The sequence below is a fragment of the Pantherophis guttatus genome, chromosome 2, assembly GCF_059756535.1.
Source record: "Pantherophis guttatus breed Tessera chromosome 2, ASM5975653v1, whole genome shotgun sequence".
Taxonomy (NCBI): domain Eukaryota; kingdom Metazoa; phylum Chordata; class Lepidosauria; order Squamata; family Colubridae; genus Pantherophis; species Pantherophis guttatus.
This window is the reverse complement of record NC_142064.1, coordinates 195,371,740-195,390,591: the sequence shown is the minus strand read 5'-3', so window position 1 is coordinate 195,390,591 and position 18,852 is coordinate 195,371,740. Positions and strand designations below refer to the sequence as shown.

Genomic DNA, 18,852 nt, shown 5'->3' with positions numbered 1-18,852 from the left:
CGGTGAACAGGCACAGAATAAAATACATAAATACAAAAGTTAGAAACAATTTAAAACTAAATTAAATAATTTAGCCCAAGTCAATTAAAAATCCCAATAATTTAAAACAAATTAAAATTTCAGTTTAAAAATTTAAAAGAAAGGGAAGAAAATTAGGCCAGGCCGGCTTGCTGGAATAGGAGGGTCTTAAGAGCACGGCGGAAAGTGCACAGATCCGGGATCCTCCGTATCTCCAGGCAGAACTCGTTCCAGATAGTGGGTGCCCCCACAGAAAAGGCCCTCCCCCTGGGGGCCGCCAGTCGCCACTGCTTGGCTGACGGCATCCGGGGGAGCCCCTCTCTATGAGAGCGTACCGGCCAGTGGGAGGCTGTTTGTGGTAGTAGGCGGTCCCGTAAATAACCAGGTCCTAAGCCATGGAGCACTCTAAAGGTGATAACCAAAACCTTGAAGCGCACCCGGAAGACCACCGGGAGCCAGTGCAGCTCGCGCAGGAGAGGTGTCACACGGGAGTGCCATGTTGCTCCCATAACCACCCGCGCGGCTGAACTCTGCGCCAGTTGGAGCCTCCGGGTGCTCCTCAAGGGGAGCCCATGTAGAGGGCATTACAATAGTCCAGGCGGGAGGTGACGAGGGCATGAGTGACTGTGTGTAGGGAGTCCCGATCCAGAAAGGGACGCAACTGGCGAATCAGGCGAACCTGATAAAAAATCCTCCCAGTCATGGCCGTCAAGTACTCTTCTAAAGACAGCCGTGAATCCAGAAGGACGCCCAAGTTGCGAGCCCTCTCCGTGGGGGCCAGCGATTCGCCCCCAATAGTCAGCAATGGCATCAACTGACTATATCAGGACGTTGGAAACCACAGCCACTCAGTCTTGGATGGGTTGAGCCTGAGCCTGTTCCTCCCCATCCAGATCCTCACGGCCTCCAGACACCGGGACATCACTTCAAGGGCATCGTTGGGGTGGTCCAGGGTGGAGATGTACAATAAGTTTTTATTTGTATAAATCAATGGTTTTAAAGTGTTAATAATTAACACTTTTTAACTGATTAAAGTGCCAGTTTGGGTTAGTGATTATGACACTAGAAACCGGGACACCGGGAGTTCTAGTCTTGCTTTAGACCTAACCCACTGGGTGCTCTTGGACCAATCACTGTCTAGAAAGAGGCAATGGCAAACCACTTCCAAATACTGTACATTGCTAAGAAAACTGCAGGGACTGGTTCAGGAAATTGCCAGGAATCAAGACTGATTTGAAATCACCAAAAAAGGGGAAAAAAACTTATTATTAGGTACAAATTTAATTTGTTACGAATTTTGCATAAATGTGTGCTAAAGCTACATCATTTCAGAAGAAAAGCATAAAACCTAAAGACATTAACAACTGAATTTTATCATAGATCAGTAATACTAACACATCAGGGGTGGGTTCTATTTACCTTTACTACCGGTTCGCAACGGGACCGCATGCATGCACAGAAGCTTCCTGACGATGTCCGGGTTGGTGGACGGAGCCTCCCGCTGGTTTTACTACTGGTTCTTGCGAACCGGTCTGAACCGGGGGCAACCCACCACTGTAACACATCCATGGAAACATATAACTAACAAGCAAAATAAGTAGTGATCATTAAGGACCATTTATGATTTAAACACCCAATTCACTAAGTCCATTTTGAATCCAGTGATTTAAATAGGCTAGGGCTACTAGAGCTGAGCTGTACTAATCTGGTTGATCACCAGATGGGAGAAAAGTATGAAGAGTCTTTGGGATTTAAGTAGTTCTAAAGTAGGTTGTATTTTCAAAAGAAGAAAAGTTTGTACATGAGGGTTACAGCCAAATTTGTACTGTTTTCTAATAAAATATTACCAGGGTCAGGTTTACCCATTAGAAGATTCTGCAGATGTGGCAGATCACAAGAGAACCAATAGAAGATAGAGTTGTGTATTTTACATTGCAAAACACTTCCAAAGAGTTTCTGGAATTATAATTTGCTGTAAATACTGTAGATTCTCAGACAGAGATTCTCACCTCTTTCTTAACATAACATTCTGCAAAATTTCCTGGGGAGAAGCAATTTCTCTAAAGCCAGATTAAAAATCTAGCATAGATAAAACCTAAGTGAAATAAACCAAATGGTAGAGACATAAGCCCTTAAAGCTTATTAGACATTTTACCTTATCTTTTACAATCTCCTTCTTTTAAGAACGGTACTGAAAATTGCTTTGGTATGTATTATGAAAAGTTACATTACATGTGCTTATATTCATCCATTACATCAAAGCTGGCTATGATGTTTGCCTTCCAAAAACTTATTACTAGGATTACTTGAAATAAGTATTGTACTATAAGTACTGTACTATACATACGGTATTAGTACATGAATATTTTTGTAGTTTTAGAAAGTACATGGATCCATGGGACTGGAGAAGATCTTAGCAATTTATGCTATTTTTAAATCATAATGTCTTACTTAGATTTGATGAGTGATGGCAGGAACTGTTAAAAAATGACATAACTTATCTTATAATTCCAAGCAGTTGTACAAGAGGATTGTCTTTTTTACCTTGGACTAAAGAACTCTTAAAGCACTCAACTCACAGATTATATTTCTGCTGCAAAGAAAGGTACAGAAAATAATATATATTTTTACAAATATGTTGAAATGTAATTATAGCTATCTTTTCAATGTACTGTAGAATAGCTATATTTTTAACATTGTGTTAAATGCAGCACTTGACAGTTCAAACCTGTAGATACAGCTCAGAACATCTGTCATAAAATAATGATAAAATGAGTACTGGGCAATGAATACTTTGAAGTAATAGGGACCTAAATAATGATCTGATAGTTTCTATATATTACATTATGTAATATATACTAATATGAAAATATGAAGATATATCTTCATTTATCTTAAAATATAAATATTAGTTTCCTGGAAATTAATGTAGGTATCATTACACTGATCCTGATTAAATGTATAGTCAGAAGCTAGATATCTTATGTTAATGTAGAATAGATTCTAGTTGTACAAACTATAGTTAAAATTTGGACAGAAGTGTAGCCTGTGATAGTTGTTGTTGTTAGTCACAAAGTCATGTCCAACCCATCATGATCCCATAGACAACATTCCTCCAGGCCTTCCTGTCCTCTACCAACCCCCGGAGTCCATTTAAGCTCACACCGATTGCTTCAGTGACTCCATCCATCCACCTCATTTTCTATCGTCCCCTTCTTCTTTTGTCCTCAATCGTTCCCAGCATTATTTTTAATTTTTAATTTTTTTTAATTTATTTATTTTGTCAAGCATATATAAAATAACAGGTAAAAGTATAAACATAATTTGAATAAATGAAAAGATTAAGTAAAAAGGAATATTAGGACAGGGACAGTAGACACACTGGTGCTCTCATGCATGCCCCTTACAGACCTCTTAGGAATGGGGTGAGGTCAAAGGTAGACAGTTTAAGGTTAAAGTTTTGGGGGTTTGGGGAAGAAATTACAGAGTCAGGTAGTGCATTCCAGGCATTGACCACTCCGTTACTGAAGTCATATTTTCTGCAATCGAGTTTGGAGCGGTTTACCTTGAGTTTGTATCTATTATTTGTTCGTGTGTTGTTGTGGTTGAAGCTGAAGTAGTCATTGACAGGTAGGACTTTGTGGCAGATAATTTTATGTACTATGCTTAGGCTCTTCTCCAGTGAGTACTTCCTTTTCATTAGGTGGACAAAGTGTTTGAGTTTCATCTTCAGGATCTGGCCTTCTAAAGAGCAGGCAGGGTTGATCGCTTCTAGGACTGACTGGTTTGATTGCCTTGCAATCCAAAGGACTCGCAGACGTCTTATCCAGCACCATAGTTCAAAGGCCTTAATTCTTTGGCGCTCAACCTTTCTTATGGTCCAACTTTCACAGCCATACATTGCAACTGAGAAAACCATAGCCTTGACTATACACACTTTTGTTGGCAGGGTGATGTCTCTGCTTTTTAGTATGCTGTCTAGATTTTCCATAGCTTTCCTCCCCAGGAGCAAGCGTCTTTTAATTTCTTGGTTGTAATCCCGTCTGCGGTGATCACAGTCTTTGTGGTCATCTGTGCAACCACAATCCTTTATCTTGTTTTCAAAATATTTAAATAGATTAGTAATAGCTAGGTACAATACTATAAGCATTCAGTAATGTGTTCACCTGTTAGACCTGAAAAGATTATTTTTTTAAAAAAAGGAGGAGGAGAAAGCAGCAGTGGCAATGGCAATGGCAGTGGCAATGGCAATGGCAGTGGCAATAACAGAACACTATATTGTTGTCAAGGAAATGTCATTGAGGCAATCAGTAAGAGTCAAGTTTCTTATGGATGCCTTTACCTATCTTGAAGTATAAAATACTGTCTGAGCCCAGTTCTACATGTTTTGAGACCATAAATTATAGAATTTCCAGGGAGCATGGCAGTTCCATTGTAGGAAGGATGTCAGATTGTGGAAAATAGTACCTATGATTTCTCAGGGTCTGAAAAACATTTAGACCAATTAAATATTTTGACAACAAGGTAAAATATTATGGAAACTTGCATGAAGCCTGAAGACAAACATAAGTGGAAGAATAAATATATGGGAGCTGCAGAACATTAGTCTGTGAGCATTTGGGCTCTCAGCTGGATTAAAATCTTGCTGATTATACATACAAAGTTTGCAATATTATTGTAGACTTGGATACAGTTCTAATATTAAAAAACTCTCATCAGTAATGCAAAAAAACAATCATTCTGATCTAAAATATGTTTGGATTCAAATAGCAGATCCAAGGACAAACTGGATCTGCTACACATCCCTTCTGCCAGGTGGCTAATACCAGAAGTAAGGCTTTTGCAAGGATGATATCAATATTTAGCAACTGCCTCATTTATCAACGGTTTGCTTTTAGGACAAAGATGAAAAAATAATTTACAACCAATTCTCCAGGTCTGTAAAGCAAAGGAAATCTGAAGATTTTGCTTTGCTTAAAAACCAAATTGCTGGCCCCAATCGTGGTTGTTAAACAAGGATTACCTATAATGGGTTAGTAGTTTGTCTACCACCCTCCCTTTTATGTGGTGGTCCACTAAAAACATTCTAGAATATCAGTGCTATGCCTAGTATTATTAATAGTCCATATCAATAATTCTTTTCATGTTCAATGACTGTTCTTACAAACCAAACGTAATCTGTGACATACATTAATTTGCAAATGGTTCACAGGTTTATTTTAATTACAAGTTACTATACCTATTATACCTAACATGGATGTAATTTTTAATTTTTATCTGTTTTTAATGGTAGAAGATTATGATTTTATGTTAAACTATGTACTCCACCTAGAGTCACGTGCAAGTGATTTTAATACAAATTAAATAAGCAAATAAACTTCTCACTATGTGTGAAATGACAATACTGAGGTCTTCAGTTTTTTCAGTGTAGATTCAGAGGAATTTTATTTTTCACTTCATTAATACTGTTTCCAGTTCTTCAGAATGCACCCTGTTTTTTCTCCCCCCTCATATTGAACGTTGGTGAAAAACCTGAGGCTTCAGAAGTGCTTATGGTGCCTAAAATCCTAAATCCACAGAACCATTCCAAAAATAACCACTAAGCAGAAATTATTGATGTGACAGAGGGAGAAAATTAGAATTAGTCATGCAAATGAATTTCATATGATGTTTTAATATTTTACAAAAAAGATATGGCTAATAATAGAAGATTTTTTGATCTTTTTTCATTTACAGTATTTTCTGGGAAGTCTGCAGAGATTTAGTGTTTATCACGTATGTGTGTGTGCGTGTGCATGTGCATGTGTACGTGTGTATGTGTCTGTATGCATACATGTTCTTCACTGTAGAAGTATGTCAGGTAGATCAGTGAATTGATATCTTGTTCACTCTTAGCATATAGCTTATTGTCATTCATGTATATAAATGATGGTAGTTCCACTCTTGAACTGTATATGTTCAAGATTACTGTACTGCACTGCACTGCACTGCACTACACTATACTATACTATACTATGTATTGCTTTTTAAAAAGACTTTGCTTTCTAGGGATGTTGGGAATTGCCATTCAACAACTATAGCATGTGAATGTGATGATGCAACCTATTATCATATATGGTGGACCTGTAAGAAAATCAAGGTATTTTGGATAAAAATTTGGTGGGTGATGCAGAATATTCTGAAAAGAAGGTTGAAATTTACTCCTCAATTGTTCCTATTGGGTATAATGACGGATTGTACAGTATCAGAGACTAAATTGATTTTGAACTAATATCAGCAGCTAGACTGTTGGTAGCGCAATATTGGAAGAAGGACTCTTTGCCTACTTGAAGAGTGGATACTGAAAGTAATGAACTTAGCAGAAGGGGGGAAGAAAATCCTTTTTTTTCTGTAAAACTTTTCAATAAAAAAAAAACCAACTATAGCATACGACCTACGATGTTCAGCAAGGACTGAGGTGAGACAGATCGCCTCATTAACATTTATTAACAACCAGAACTCAGCATACTCGGCAACAGAACAACACGCTCCCGTTTTGACAGCTCTTTTATAGAATGGCTGTCAGATGGGTGGCCAATCAGCAACAACTTAGAATGACATGTGCCCGCTAGGAGGACGGCTCCCAGCGGAACGTAGAACACAACAACCACCTCTGTAGTGACAATAGCCCCTTTGAAATGCGCTTGCCGAGGAAAGAAAAGAGGGAATGAGCCAGGCTTTTATATTAATTAGAGTGTTCAAGTGACAGTTGGATTCCTCATTTAAATTACACTTAATCATGAAAATTAATTAGATGACATTGGGCCAGTTACTAGCAGTAGCTGACCCCAGCAAAACGTTGTGAGGGTAAAATAGAGAACAGAAGAGTTCTGCACTGACCAAAAGGAAGGTTGAATGTAAATATAATAAATAAATACATTTTTAAGAGGCAGGCAAGAGAGGATATATGAAGACATTTTATAACACCATAGAGAAAGCAGATGTTTTTATCTCTTTCTAATAATATGTATTTAAAGTAATCAATCAGAAGTAGATTAAAACAGATAATAAAGTATTATTTTGAGGAATGCATAATGAAACAAAAGCAAATTACTAATTGGCTTTAAAATAGATTTGGAAAAAATATTACATATGACATTATTAGTAACACCAGTTATTAGTGGACATTTTTTTTGATCTAGTACAACCATTGTTATGCATCTTAATTGAATATATTTTGCATCTTACTTATATCTTCTGAACTGGAAAGTAAATGGCATTCAAGCAGTTTTAAACAAAAACTTTAAAAACTCTTCATTTGAAATCTAGAAGTTGGGAGTTAATTCTAGTCTACCAGTTTTCTTCAAATAGAAGGGTTTGTTCAAAGGAAGCTTATATTTGTTTTAATTATAAGTATTTATTTTTGTTCCACCCCCATAATTTACAAATAGAAGAATAAAGGGCATGGAGGCCATTAAAGAAATGTAAAAAGTTTGAAATGGGTTGATCAGGGCAGGGAGGTGAGGCACTAGCTCTCCTGCTACCCTGCTGCTATGACATGGTGACATCTATCAGTCTAACGAAGAAGCTAGCAGAAAGGTAAACAATTCCAGCATACAAGAACATCTGGCTCTCATAAATTAATCGGCCATTTACACAGCAAGGGCTGTTTGCATGCAGAAGCGGGCTTTCCTGCACATGTTGTCATAAGCTTTTGATTCTCCAGGTTCATCCATGAAATTTTTTGGCTTGTTCTAGTCAGTTGGTTTTAATTTATTTTTCTTTGTCAGTCATGAAATGAAGAGCAAACAGGCAACCATGAATCACATCTTATTCTACTCTTGTCTTTTTGATCTTTGGGGAACTTGGGACAGGAAAGTCATGGACACTGGAAGAGGTGAAGGTTAGGAGTGAACTATTGAGGCTTTCCTTTCGAAAAAATGCAAACCCAACATCTTCCCTCATTCCTAGAGGATTCATTTCCCAGTCAGCAGTCTTAATGACTACAATAAATTGATATACCATATGCCGCTATTACATGAAATTAAAAGAACATTACTGTGATACAATAAAGTCAAGGTTAATATGGATTTTAAAAATAATTATGTTACATATGTCACACTGGGAATATAGAATAGATACAAACCAAGGTTGTTCCCTAAAACGTTTTTGTGACTCTTCGCACATGAAACATTTTATAGACCAGAAATAATAGGCAAACACTTACTGGCTAAGTCAGTGATGGCTAACCTTTTCCGGACTGAGTGCCCAAAGCGTGCGCATGTGCATGCGGATGTACACGTGCTAGCCCAAACCCCCAAAATACAATGCATACATGCACCCCGTGCAGTACCCTGCCCCCGCACATGCGTGTGTGGCCCCTGCATGTGTGTGCGTAGACCCCCACACACACCTCTCCCCCATGCATGCGAGCGTGGGCTCTCCGCACACACACGCCTGCATGTGCACACAACCCCCCACATGTGCCTTGCTCCCTGCACATGCTCAGTAGAGATCCGAAGACCAGCTGGCTGACAGGAGGCGTGTGCGCATGCATGACGGAGCTGAACTGGGGTGGCGGCTCATGTGCCCACAGAGAGGATGCTGTGTGCCACCTCTGGCACGTGTGCCATAGGTTTGCCATCACGGGGCTAAGTGATTATGTGATATTAGATTTTTTTCAGGGGAATATAGAATAAAATCAAAAGAAGAACTGGGCACAGAGGGATATAGTTGTCAATGGTTCCCTTATTTACAGTTATTAGATTTAAACTAGACAAAAATATTTATGGTTTTGAGCATTGTGAGATTGAGTCTGAAACTGAATTGTGTACAAATGACGAACATGTAATTGTTAAAATGTGTACATTTTTATTGAAATTTAAATCAGAAGAACAAGTGAACAAGTGGGCTAAAATTCTGGCTATAATATACAGATGGAACAATGGGAAAATATATGGCAGAGGGAAAATATATACTGTGTTATAATCTTAAAGAGCATTTTATAAAATGTTGGTTCATGTCACCAGAGAAATTGTTTAGAATTTATAAAAGCAATTCAAATTTATAATGGAAACATGAACAACAAGAAGGGGCATTTTATCATGTTTTTGGTGTAAATAGCTAGAAAATACTGGATTCAAATACATACACTTGTTCAGAGGATATTACAGATTAATAAACAATTGAGATCGGAAGTTTTTCTTTTGGGAAACCATGGACAAACCATTGGAAAAAAGTTATGGAACTTAGTTTTTGTACATGCTAACTGCAGCAAGATTATTACATACACAAAGATGGAAAGAGTCAGCATTACTCATAATGGAGGAATGGTTGGTGCAGATAATGGAACTTGCTGAGATGGCTAAATTGACTTCTTTAATCAGAGAAAAGACAATATTTATATTTATTGCTGACTGGAAACCTCTTATAGACTTTTTGCATGAAATAGAAAACAGAACTTATGATTTATGGTTTTGATGATTAGACAGGATAAATTATAGAAAGAAAAGTGTTAGGTTGTAACTATAAAATAAAAAGTACATTTATTTACTTAACTGATGTAAACAAGATCAGTTAGTTCGAATGAGGGCAAGATAGAAACAATATTCAGGCACTTGAAAAAGTACTTATTACAAATGCAATATACACCAAATAAGGCAAATAATAATATAACAATATAAAAGTCTGAAATGAAGGGTATTTTATTTTGATTGTTCTAGCCTGTTTTGTGGGAATTCTAGTAGCTGTAATCCAGTATACATGTATTGAAAGGAGTCATATGACTCCTTTAATGATTGCAGTTAATTTCATTTTTCCTAGAATGCTAAATGGATCTTATTTTCTATTTGAATAGACAGAAGTTGATGTTTGCAATCATAGGGATTCCTTAACTAATAAATGTGAACTGAATAGATAGTGAAGAGGTCTCTGGGCAGATATCAAGGTGGTTTATTTTAACATTCATTCAGTGGCCATACCAGCTTTTGCTAACTTTATTTTTAGTCTTTAGAAAAGCAGCTTTTAAATAGATGTGAGATGTCAAGTGATTTCTCAATTGAAATTTATTAGTGGCTGGGAATAATGTTTGAAAAACTACAAAATAATTTTAAAATAACTGCTGCTGTCCTTATTTTGCCTTCTTGTTTTTAATAAATAAATAAATAGGAGACAATGTATCTAGGCAAACTATAACATTAGCCCCATCAATAGCAGTCGTGACTTCTAAATACACATTATATAAAAAAGAGGCAGCCTTGAAGGACTTAAAAAAATAAATATCCTAAGTTAAAGACTAATTTTCAGAAGCTACTTGAATAACCAATTTAATTTACCCAAAGGACACCAATTTCAATGTGTTTTTTAAAAAACCATCTTTGGTCCTTAGTTTATTTTATTTAAAAAAGGAAAGATGTAAGGAAAAGTCTTAGTTTTTTTTTTGTTGTTATTGTTGTTGTTAAGTAGAAGATCCAGTTTTTTTCAGTTGAATAAATAGGTTATATGTATTCAATTACACTGATTTACTTTGGCTTTACTTTTTTATTTATTTTATTTATTTATTGAATTTATATACCGCCCTTCTCCCCGAAGGGACTCAGGGCGGTGAACAGCCGAAAATTAAAATAACATACAATATAAAAGTTAAGATAACTAAAAATAAATTAAATTAATTGGCCTCCCAATTTAAAACCCCAAGATATACAATTAAAAATTAACCCATAAAACCTATTCAGGCCAGGCCGGCTTGCTGAAATAAAAACGTCTTCAGGGTCTTACGGAAAGTGCAGAGATCTGGGATCAGTCGTATTCCGGGAGGTAGCTCTTTCCAGAGGGCGGGTGCTCCCACAGAGAAGACTCTCCCCCTTAGTTGAATGTAAACATCTAAGTAAATCCTGTCACTTTTAGATGAATATGGTGCCTAAGCAAAGAAGCCTAGTTAGTCTTCTTGATGTCTTGAATGAGTGTTAAATATTCAGAGACCACTTCTCTGAATTCCAAAATAACAGCATCAGACTTTATAGCCTGGGAATATGCAAGAAAATTATTTTCTTGTAACAAACAACTAGCCCTGTCATTTACTGCTAGCACCCATGGAGTCTGTAGTTCTAATTGTAGAGGTGATGGAATAAAGATAGTAGTTTTCTTTGCCCATTACACATAAACTTCAAATGCTTTTGGCTTATACTTGTAAGGACTAACTCATCATCTTTTTAGAAGGGCTGCTGCCCATAGCCCCTTATTGGTTCCCAATTTCTTCCTACTTATGACTCCGACTCTATTTTCCTCACTCAGTCTCTCCCATTTTGTAGTCCATATTTCTAATGTGCACTGCAGGGACCCCTTTCAGTACAGGTTCTGGGTAGGACATTCCATTAAGCTGAACTATCTACCTCAGGTGTAAATGGCCAAGGTACAGCATTGGTCACTTGTAGTAGTGTTGCAGAATCTGTCCTTGGCAGTGGTGGTGGGTTTCAAACTTTTTTACTATCAGTTCTGTGGGTGTGGCTTGGTGGGCATGGTATGGCTTGATGGGTGTGGCTTGGTGGGCATGGCAGATGAAGGATACTATAAAATCTCCATTCCCTCGCCACTCCAGGTGAAGGATACTGTAAAATCTCCATTCCCTCCCCACTCCAGGGGAAGGTTTCTGCAAAATCCCCATTTCCTCCCGATCAGCTGGACTTGGGAGGCAAAGAATATATGGGGGCAGGGCCAGTCAGAGGTGGTATTTACCGGTTCTCCGAACTGTTCAAAATTTCTGCTACCGGTTCTCTGAACTACTCAAAATTTCTGCTACCGGTTCTCCAGAACTGGTCAGAACCTGCTGAAACCCACCTCTGGTCCTTGGGCCATCAAATCCTTTGGTTTTAGCCAAGCATCCCGGTCATTAGTAGCTTTCCCTTTCCTGGTTTTTCTTTTTTTTTGAATAACTTCCATTTTCTTTCTTGGTTGGCAACTCCATATGATGGGCCTGGCCTGTCATAGTAGGTACTCACCAGAATTGGTCAAAGGCTTTCCAAATTCACTTTCCAAGATAGATCAATCACTAGAGCTGTTACCTGACTCAGTTCTTGATCTTAGAGGTTCCAGTGAATAATAGGCTGTCCTTGCAATCATTTGTAACGGTAATTACAAAATCTTGTAACTTCCATCTGATGAATCCACTGCTTTTTGATAATTTATGCAATGGGGCTCCTGGTACAAGCTTTGGTCATTTTATACCTGCACTGTTGTAACAGTCTATTTAGGTATTAACGTTCTCTAACTTCTTATTCTTAGGTATGCAACTCAGTTCTCTTCACTGACTTCTGTCAATGTCTTGACATTTCTTATGAGACCAAGGGCTCAGTATTACTTCTGTGTTCAATCAGGGTCTTTTGTTGCAATACTCCATATCATTTTTCTTATCTCATTTCCTGATATAATTTTTTTTTGAGGAGGTAATTCATGGAAACTTTTGACTGTGACTCCTTGCTTTCAGGGCAGAGTGGATGTTATATTAGGTAATTAGTTCCTTAGATTTCTTCAAATTAAACCTTATTTCAGTCTTGATTAAAAGAAAGAAATTGACCATAGCCTAATTCTGTAAAATAGCATTCTTGGCCTGACAAATAATAGATAGGTTTTGTCTTGTAGGTTTTTATTCCCTTTAATTATTTAATTTTATTGGCACTTTTGACAGGCTATGGGACAACAGTTTTAATTAATTTTGCTGTTTTGTTGACTGTAAATTGGTTTTAGTTAGTTGTTATACTTTTGTAATTTTATTGGAGATGAAGATGGATGATGGCGATGACAGGCCAGTGTGATGGATGACTCCTGCTGCAACACATAGCATGCCATTTGAAGAGAAGCTGACTCAGAACACAAGTTCATATTGGCCATTTCCTGGCTTTGATTATCCCAAATGCAGCTTATTCTGATTTTGAAGTCAAGTGAAGCATATTGTTTGTGCCACCTGCATGTATTTGTAAACCTCTGGAACTTACTTTCTGAAGATAAATTTTGAAATCTCTGAAGGACGAATATGAATTTAACGAAAAAAAGTTAAGTCAAATCTTATGTAATTTGGAACACTGATTATTTTTTTAGACTGGACTGGACTGGACTGGACTGGACTACACTACACTACACTACACTACACTACGCTACGCTACGCTACGCTACGCTACGCTACACTACACTACACTACACTACTAGCACTTTGAATTAGATCCAGAAATAGATTGGCAGCCAATGTATATGGGGAAGAATTGGAATAATATGTTCGTATTGGCTAGATTCTTTATTTTGAACTACCTGAAATATTTTCAAAGTATATCTTCCATCATCAGCCATACTAGGTAGACCAAATCAGAAAGCAGTTTCATAAGAAAACTAGAACCTTTATTGAGATTGTCTATTATAACAGAATCTTGTAATGCTGATTGTGCTACACCTAATTCTTTCTTATAATCTAATATAAGACTGAAATAACGGGTTATTTTACCATCTAGGCAGGGGTCCCAAGCCCAGTCCAGGGACCGGCACCAGTCAATGCCTTGTTAGGAACTAGGTCATGTGATGAGCAAAGTTTCATCTGTGCATGCACGGGATCTAGGTTGCACACAAAACTATTCCCTTCCCCAACCTGTCCCTGGAACCAGGTTGGGGACTACTGATCTAGAGAAAATGAAATCAGAACCCTATACTGTGCTATAAGACTAATTATTATGCACATTCCATATCACTCAAAATTCTTTTCAAATACTTACCATCTTGGAATCTTGCTAGTTATACAAACTGGTTGAAGAGCTGCAGGCAATAAGAAAACAGTATTGTTTAAGTAGCTGGCTCAGTGCCTGGAAGCTCTGTGGACCTGGATGAGGAGGAACTGGCTGAAGCTCAATCATATCAAGATGAAGTGTTTGGATTTTGGCTCCCTTGGTTTAAGTGACATTTTATCTTTGACTATCAATGGAGTAGCATTTCCCCAGACAGAGCTGGTTTGTATTTGGGGGGTTTTCCTGGACTTGCAACTGCTGCTCAAGAAGCTGGTGGCAGCCACAGCTAGGGAAGTCTTTGCACAGCTACATCTTGTGCACCAATTGTGCACCCATTCCTGAATCAGGAGGCCTTGTTCATGATCATTCATGCCTTGGCTCTTGGTTGGGCTGCTGTAATGTGCTGTATATGGAGCTGCCTTTGAAGACCACTCAGGAGTTACAACTGGATCAAAATGCAGCAGCTTGTATTGGTCCCTCTCAGTTTGCACATATTACATCTTTGCTACGCAAGCTGCACTCGCTCCTAGTTCCTTTCCTGGTACAATTCAAGGTACTGGTTATCACATTTAAAGTCCTAATTGGCACAAGGCCAGGTTATCTGCAAGATCACCTCTCCTTGAGGCTATCTGCTTGTTCCACTAGATTGGACAGAGTATGCACACTCCAGGTCCCTTTTCTTAAATGTTGCCAGGTAATCAGCCCTAGGAAGTGTGCCTTTTCTGCAGCAGCCCTTACCCTGTGGAACACTTTTCACATGAGACCCACCCATTAGCCTTCAGTAAATTGGTAAAGAGCTGGCATTTCCCTCAGACACTGGAAGAGTGAAGTTGGAACCCAGTTATTGAAGTGTTGAATGAGTACAGTAATTGAGATTTTTTCTTTCTTTCTTTCTTTTCGTGTGGTTTTTGTGTTTTTATTACTGTTGTCAGTTGCCGAGAGTTGCATACTACAAAATGAGCAGAAATAAAATAAAGTGTAATAAAATAAAATATAAATACAATTGGTCTAAAATTACTTTTGTGACTTTTTGAAAACACAGCTACTTATCACTTTTATTCATTGTTTTTTGTTGTTGTTGTTGTTGTTGTTGTTCACATTTATTATTTACATTTATGGTATTTGCATTTTAAATGCTCTTTTTAAAGGCAGGATCGATCATTTAAATTAATGATTGTAGAGTTAGCCCTACCTAACTTACTGTATGCCCTAATTTTGGAGGCTTACTGTAAATCAGGTTAGTAAATCTATACATATTTTTTTTAGAGTTCAACATATATTTAATAAATTACAACCTGGTAGTTGTGTTTAATTATCTGCTATTACTATATGGCAAAATCTGAAGTCAGCTTATTAAAAAAAAGACAAAACCATTCTATGCATAACTTTAAAGTTATAGGAGTTTAAAAGTATCATGGGAGTTTAAAAACTATCACTATCATCCGCATGGTACTGAAACCAAAGTAATCTGCTTTACAAAGTGATTCTGTATTTCTTTACTAAAACATAGTCAGAAGTTTCCCATTCTTGAAGTTAAATAAATTTTAAATTCCAATCTTGGATGCATTTCTGGAATATGGCCTACACTGAGTAGAAAAATCTCTCCTGCCAGCCAGCCAGCCAGGCAATAAATATATGTTAATTATTTGCATACAGTAACTATATCCTGCAATGGTATGATATACTTTGTGCACAGACTATGCTCTCTTTCATTTTTAAGACAATGGGTTACTCCCTATGTCTACTCTGGATGTCATCTAGAAAAATAAGCCTTTTTTGCATTCATTTTTGAGGTTTCATCAGATTGTTGATAGGATAGTGGGGAGCTGATGCTGCTCCTACAAGAGAATAAAATTTGTCATTATAATTTTAACTGTAATTAAAGCAATTCTGTCCCCAAAAGTACTGCAGGGCTTAATCTTTAGATAATGTAAGCCATCTGGAGTTGAGTGAAGGATTTAGAGCATGCCTCTAAAAGTCTCCCTTCTCCCACAAGGGACCAATTGGGTGGCAGGCTTGAGCAGGGAAATATCCTCCATGCTCTAGACTTGCATGGTCTACTTCTACAAGGACATATAATCCTTATTTTCATTCCTAGGATTTTTATAAATTTAAAAGTTAAAAGTGCCAAGGGGTATAAAAGGGAAGACATCTCCTTTTGTTAATTTTCTTATGTTTTCTGCCAAATTAATCTGCCAGTTGTTTTGAAGGCTTTGTTTCCATAAACTTCCATAAACATTTAAGTGCAGATGACCCACAAAAGCACAACAACAAAGACAACATAGCATCTAATCTTAAAACTGTTTCCATTCCATAACCTAGTCTTGTTCTATTTTGTACTTGGACAATTATAATTATAATAGCATATCCTTGTCCATTCAAGGTTAGCAGTTTGTGTGGGCTGATGCCATAAAATGCTAACAAAAATATTTGGCACCTCCTCTAAGCAAATAAATGATAACACAAAATATGTTAACGTGAAAAACATTTCTGCAACATCAGGGGTTTAAAAAACACACTCGATTAATTAAAATCAAGAATATAAGTGTGCTACTTGGCAGTCTAATGCCCTGCAGTATCAGGTGTAGCCTTATCTCTCAAGAATTCCAGCTTTACTTCAATGAATAACAGCAGTAAAATACACAAAGGTTGGTGATTAGGCAGGGCACAGATAGTTATAGCACCATGCAAATACCAACCAGATCCAACCCTATTTAACTTTTTTAAAAGCAGTCAAAGTTAGTTAGATGATGTTATGTCATAGTTGGTGCATCATAGTTGTTAATGTGTGAATTTCAAGCAGTTTCATTTATTTAATCAATCATAGCTTAGTGCTTTGTGTAACTAAGCATATTCTAGGATAGTATAAAATTAACTCCTTAATACCTGATTATCAAATTTTGGCACCTAGCAAACTGATCTCAAAATTATTTATGGCATATTATTTTATTTCATTGCTTCAAATCATACTTAGTCATGGTAGAATATTTAGTTTCTCATTACTTCTTTGTTTGTTGTTCCATACTTTTTTATAATAACTCTAGTTTTTTTTATGTAGTCAGTTTTTGCCATTTTATTAGGCTTAACCTTTTCTTCACCAGTAGCAGTTTTTATCTGCTTTATTTCTATTTTTAAGAAGAACTGGTGAAATGTGAAAACTATTTCCAGTCAATAAAAATAATAAATGCAGAACAAAATGAAATACAGTGCATTTTTGTGGTCAAGCTTTGGTCTTTTCATCCCGGCACTGTGATCAGTGATGAATATATTTAGTGGTTATTTTATTGGACTGTACTACCAGAGGAATTACACTGTACACAACAGTGGTGGGTTTCAAAAATTTTTACTACTGGTTCTGTGGGCATGGCTTGGTGGGCATGGCAGGGGAAGGATACTGTAAAATCTCCATTCCTACCCCACACCAGGGGAAAGATACAGCAAAATTCCCCTTTCCTCCCAATCAGCTGGGACTTGGGAGGCAGAGAATAGATGGGGGCAGGGCCAGTCAGAATTTTTACTGCCAGTTCTCCAAACTACTCAAAATTTCCGCTACTAGTTCTCCAGAACTGGTCAGAACCTGCTGAAACCCACCTCTAGTACACAACCTTTTAAAATGATAATTGTATTTTGATTCAATCCAATTTGACACTGACATTTTCAGAGACTAAACTTCTGAGCAAAAATGACATCCCAAAGTAGAGTGATGAAATAAACATTTTAATAGATGTATATTGTGTATATGTGTTAACAGTAAAATCTACTGTATGTTCTTTTTCTTTCTGGTCTTAGATTTAGTGAGATTATTTTCTCTTTTCAGATCTGTTTCTTCCTGTAATTTCAAAAGTGTTTCCCACCCTAACCAATGTTTTCTTTTTAAGAACTGGGAAAATATTTTGTAAGATTTCTAATGGCCATATTTAATCTATTTGGTTCAGCTCGTAGCTGTGAAACAAAACAAAACAAAAAAACAGATTGCTGATTTAAATTTCACATTGGGTTTATAAAATGGTCTTCGGTGTGAAACTCATGGCACAAATGGGCATAAAGAAAAATTACTGCATTACAGCCGAGAGGCCAAAAAAAAGGGGGGGGGAAGGGAAGATGTGAATTTAAAACACTCTTTTCCTTTTTGGCATCAGATAAAACCATGTCCTTGATGAGCAGGCAGTGTCTCAGAACCACCCAGGGTGGAATCTGGTACTTATTGCTTGTGCACTCACAACCAGAACTGTTTGCAGAGGTCTCAGGGAAAGAAAAAACTTATTTATCTAATGTTCTAGGAAAAGAAACAGTGTGCCTCTAAACAGGAGTGCAAAATAAACCCACTCACTACAATGGGAAATGATAAACTTTGGAGGCTACGTTTCCTTTTTGAATTCTCCGAGCTTTGCCAGGGGAAGTTTGCGTAACTGGGTGATGGTCCTGCATGGGCTCCCAGGTCTAGTTTTTCTCTTTTCAACTGGGAGTTTATTGTTGTGTTCAATATCAGTTTTCAGTGGTGCATATAAGCATCAATATTGCAAAATCTGTTTATTTGCAATGGAATGATACTGGGTGGTGTTTTTTTTTTAGTTTCAATAGAATGACACTTCGAGAATAGTCATAGGCAAGAAACCATCATCTCCTCTCAAAGAGTCACTGAAATTTGGGTGGCATATAAATTTAATAAATTTTGTAAAAACAGTCATAAAGTTGAATCCCAGTCACATGGTCCCTCAACTTATGACTGCAATGACTTACAAATGAAATTCTGGGTTCCGTTGTGGTTGTAAAAGTCAAGGATTACCTATTTTATATGATTAAGTACACTTTTGCCCTTGTAAACTTCTTAAAGTTGCTAGTGTTATTCATAGAAATTGACATATATGACACAAAATTCTGTCCATGTTCATTGAATTAATTGCAGATGATTTGTATTATTTTATATTCCACTATATCTTACAAATAATACATAGGTTAAATGCATCTCAATATGCTAGATCAGAGAATATTTTAAGGATAAAAGTTGCTATATAAAATGCAAAGTTAAATAATTAATGTGCTTCTGGGTATACATTTTTTTTTCTCATACATTAGCCACCCTAGCTTCTGG

At 37.1% G+C, this 18,852-nt stretch overlaps 1 protein-coding gene across 1 annotated transcript in view; it reads left to right on the top strand.

Annotated features, from left to right (window-relative positions):
- COL23A1 (collagen type XXIII alpha 1 chain) overlaps positions 1-18,852 on the top strand; it is a 284,794-nt gene that overhangs the window by 79,774 nt on the left and 186,168 nt on the right. The window lies entirely within an intron of this gene.